This window comes from Pteronotus mesoamericanus, unplaced genomic scaffold (assembly GCF_021234165.1).
Source record: "Pteronotus mesoamericanus isolate MK-2021 breed Mesoamerican mustached bat unplaced genomic scaffold, CSHL_Meso_final contig_73, whole genome shotgun sequence".
Classification (NCBI taxonomy): Eukaryota; Metazoa; Chordata; class Mammalia; order Chiroptera; family Mormoopidae; genus Pteronotus; species Pteronotus mesoamericanus.
In genome coordinates, this window is record NW_026555245.1 from 21,475,651 (window position 1) to 21,479,677 (window position 4,027).

The following is a 4,027-nucleotide window of genomic DNA, read 5'->3' on the forward strand; positions in this document are numbered from 1 at the left end:
CAAGACAGTGGATTCCGACCCTCAGCCAATCAGCGCAGTTGTTAGCTTCCTTAAAGGTCCCGCTGCCCGATTTAGGCCTACGGCGTTCTTCTACACCTGACACCTAGACGGGGGAGGTCAAAGAGGACAAATCAAAACTGCCGCTACTGTCAGATTTTGAAGGAAGGCAAAGGAAGCAGAACGAGTCTCACTTAAAGGCTTAACTGAGCTTTGTCACTCAAAGCGGCGGGGGGCGGGGGGGGGGGGGTCCAACCTTTTGGCATCTCTGGGCCACACTGGAAGAACTGTCTCGGACCACACATTAAATACATTGTGACACATAATCACAAGAAAACCTCATAATGTTTTAAGTAAATTTACAATTTTGTGTTGGGCTGCATTCATACCATGCTAGCCCTCAAGTTGGACACCGCTGCTGGATGGACTTCAGTGAGCTATCTTACTCTTAGTCTCCAGAAATGGTACCAACCACCATTGTCTGATCTGTTTCCAGGAAGAGAATATATCTCGCGAAAGGTTATCACAAACATATAATCCTCACTTATAAACATCTTTAGGGCTTTTCTACTTGCAGAATAGGTTTAATGTTGAAGGTGGACTGGAAGCCAAAAAATGAAGGAGACAGGTGGATAGAGTTTATAGAGGTGAGCCTCCTAGGGACAAAGACTGATGGGGCAAATTGGAAACATCCAGCACAACTTTTTTACAACCTTGGGTTTATCATTTATGAAAGTCCTGGTTCAAAGGGAAGAAATGCCACCACCAGGGGGCTCAGCCATGATTCTACTGAATTGGAAGCCGAAATTGTCCCCTATTTTGGATTCCCATGGTGATAGAATTGGGATGACTGATTTCAATTGCTGAGGAGAAATTGGGTTGCAGCTATACAGTGAAGGCAAAGGGAACTGTGCATGACACCCGAGATTCACGGGGCAAGTCTTAATACTCCCATCTACAATAATAATGATCATTAGATAAATTCAGTAAACTGATAAAGTCAGGACCACTTAAATTTCAGACCATGCAGAAAGTGAAGTGTTGCATCACCACACCAGGTAAAAAATGCTGATTTACTGCCCTGGCTACTGTGGCTCCATTGGAGCATCAATCAGTACATCAAAAGGTCATGAGTTCGATTCCTGGTCCGGGCACTACCTACGTTGTGGTTTGGTCCTCCCTTGGAGAGGAGAGTGCATATGTTTCTCTCTTACATTCCTCTTTCTCCTTCCCTTCCTCACCCTCCCTTCCCCTCTCTCAAATATCAATAAGCATTTACTCTGCTGGAGAAAAAAAAATCCTGATCTACCAAGGTAGTGCATAGGGCAAAGGAAACATAAGTGAATGAAGTAGGAAGCTTTGATTATCATTTTTAGCCTAGCAACAAGCTGTAAAGTCAGGGACTATTGTATCTCTGCATTTAAAATGTTAACTGGTTTTATCTTCCCTTCCCTTCCTTCCTTGTTACTTTTTATGAAGAGTATTGGTGGAGATAAATATTATAATTTAGGTTCTAGGTCAGAGCATACCCAAACATCATCTCAAAGAAATCTGATGGTAAGATTTTGTGATTCTCAGGTGTAGGGGATAAACTTCTCCTCATTTGAGGAAAGGGCAAGAATAAATCCAGTGTGGCAAAGCAGGTATATTATCTGGGTTTTCTGTTTGCCTTCCCTCATATTTACTTTCCTCCCTGTCCCCCCTTATTCTTTACTCCAGAAGCTGATCTCTTTAGAAAACATCATCTGGGCTCTTCTCAGTTGCTTTCCATTTGTGTTTGAGCAATGGAAGCATCCACAGGAGATTGGAAGCAGGAGAAAAGAGAGGTAGAGTACATTTTATCCATTCTTTCTGTTTTGGGGTAAGGATCGGGCAGTGGCTGTGTCTCTCCACAACAGCAGCTCTTAACCAGGGGTCCTTCCTCCATGGCTCCAGCTCACACAGTTCTGGAAATGCTTTCCTCCCTTGCTTTTTAGCCTAGAGATGATATGGGCTTCCTGCTGTTGAACCAAGACTCTCTCAACTTGGTGGTTCTTAACCTCATCTTAATGTTTGACATCCCTCAACGGGATTGTTCTCTTAACCCTACCATGCCCCTTTACATAGTGTCTCCATTAATCTCTCTCTCTCTTTTTTTTATTTTTCAAATACATTTGTCTCCATTTTCCCACCACCACTTTCCCCTGCCCCATCCACCCCCCACTCTCAATCCTTCCACACTTTCACTTTGTCCTTGGGTCCTTTATACATGTTCCTTGACTTGACCCTTCCTCTTTTTTTCCCCGTTAACCCCCTTCCTCCTCTCCTCTCATTACTGATGGGTTTGTTTTTTCTTTTAATGTTGCTGGTTGTATTTTGCTTGCTTGTTTATTTTGTTGATTAGGTTCCACTTCTACGTGAGATCATATGATATTTGTCTTTCACCCCCTGGCTTAGTTCACTTAGCATAAGGCTCTCCAGTTCCATCCATGCTGTCTCAAAGGGTAGTAGCTCTTTCTTTCTTTCTGCTTCATAGTATTCCATTGTGTAAATGTACAATAGTTTTTTGAACCACTCATTCATTGATGGACACTTAGGTTGCTTCCAGAACTTGGCTATTGTAAATTGTGCTGCTACAAACATTGGGGTGCATAGGTTCTTTTGAGTTGGTGTTTTGGGATTCTTAGGGTATAATCCCAGCAGTGGAATTGCTAGGTCAAAAGGCAGTTCCATTTTTAGCTTTTTGAAGAAATTCCAAACTATTTTCCACAGTGGCTGCACCAGTCTGCATTCCCACCAGCAGTGTACTAGGATTCCCTTTTCTCCACAACCTCGCCAGCACTTGTTTGTTGATTTGTTTATGATGGCCATTCTAGCCTGTGTGAAGTGGTATCTCATTGTGGTTTTAATTTGCATTTCTCTGATGGCTGGTGTCTCTGGGCACTGTGTATGTCCTCCTTGGAGAACTGTATGTTCAGGTCCTTTGCCCATTTCTTAATTGGATTGTTTGTCTTACTGGTATGAAGTCATGTGAGAGTTCTTTATATATTTTGGAGATCAAACCTTTGTCCAAGGTATCATTGGCAAATGTATTTTCTCCTACAGTTGGTTCCTTTTTCATTTTGCTGATGTTATCTTTAGTCATGCAGAGGCTTCTTATTTTGATGAAGTCCCATTTGTTTATTCTGACCTTCATGTCCCTTGCTCTAGGGGACGCATTGGTGAAAATATTGCTGCATGGAATATCTGAGTTTCCTGCCTATGTTCTCCTCTAGGACTTTTATGGTGTTGCGACTTATATTTAAGTCTTTTATTCTTCTTGAATTTATTTTTGTGTATGATGTCAGTTGGTGGTCAATTTTCATTTTTTTGCATTTACCTGTCCAGATCTCCCAACACCATTTACTGAAGAGGTTATTTTTATTCCATTTTATGCTTCTGCCTCTTTTGTCAAATATTAATTGACCATAGAGACATGGGTTTATTTCTGGACTTTATTCTGTTCCATTGATCTACATGTCTGTTCTTATGCCAGTACCAGACTGTTTTGATTACAGCGGCCTTGTAATATAGTTTGATGTCAGGTATCATGATCCCACCTACTTTGTTCTTATTTCTCAAAATTGCTACAGCTATTTGGGGTTGTTTATGGTTCCATATAAATTTTTGAAATGTTTGTCCTGTATCTGTGAAATATATCATTGGTATTTTAATGGGGGTTGCGTTGAATCTATAAATTGCTCTGGGACATTTTAATGATGTAAATTCTTCCAATCCATGAACACGGTATATTCTTCCATTTCTTTATGTCTTCTTTAATTCCTTTCTTCAGTGTTGTGTAGTTTTCTGAGTACAGGTCTTTTACCTCCTCAGTTAAGTTTATTCCTAGGTACTTTATTTTTCTTGTCGCTATAGCAAAGGGGATTTTTTTCCCTTAAATCTCCTCCTGATATTTCATTGTTGGTGTACAAAAATGCCTTCGATTTCTGAATATTGACTTTGTATCCCGCCATTTTGCCCAATTCACTTATCAGGTCATATAGTTTTTTGA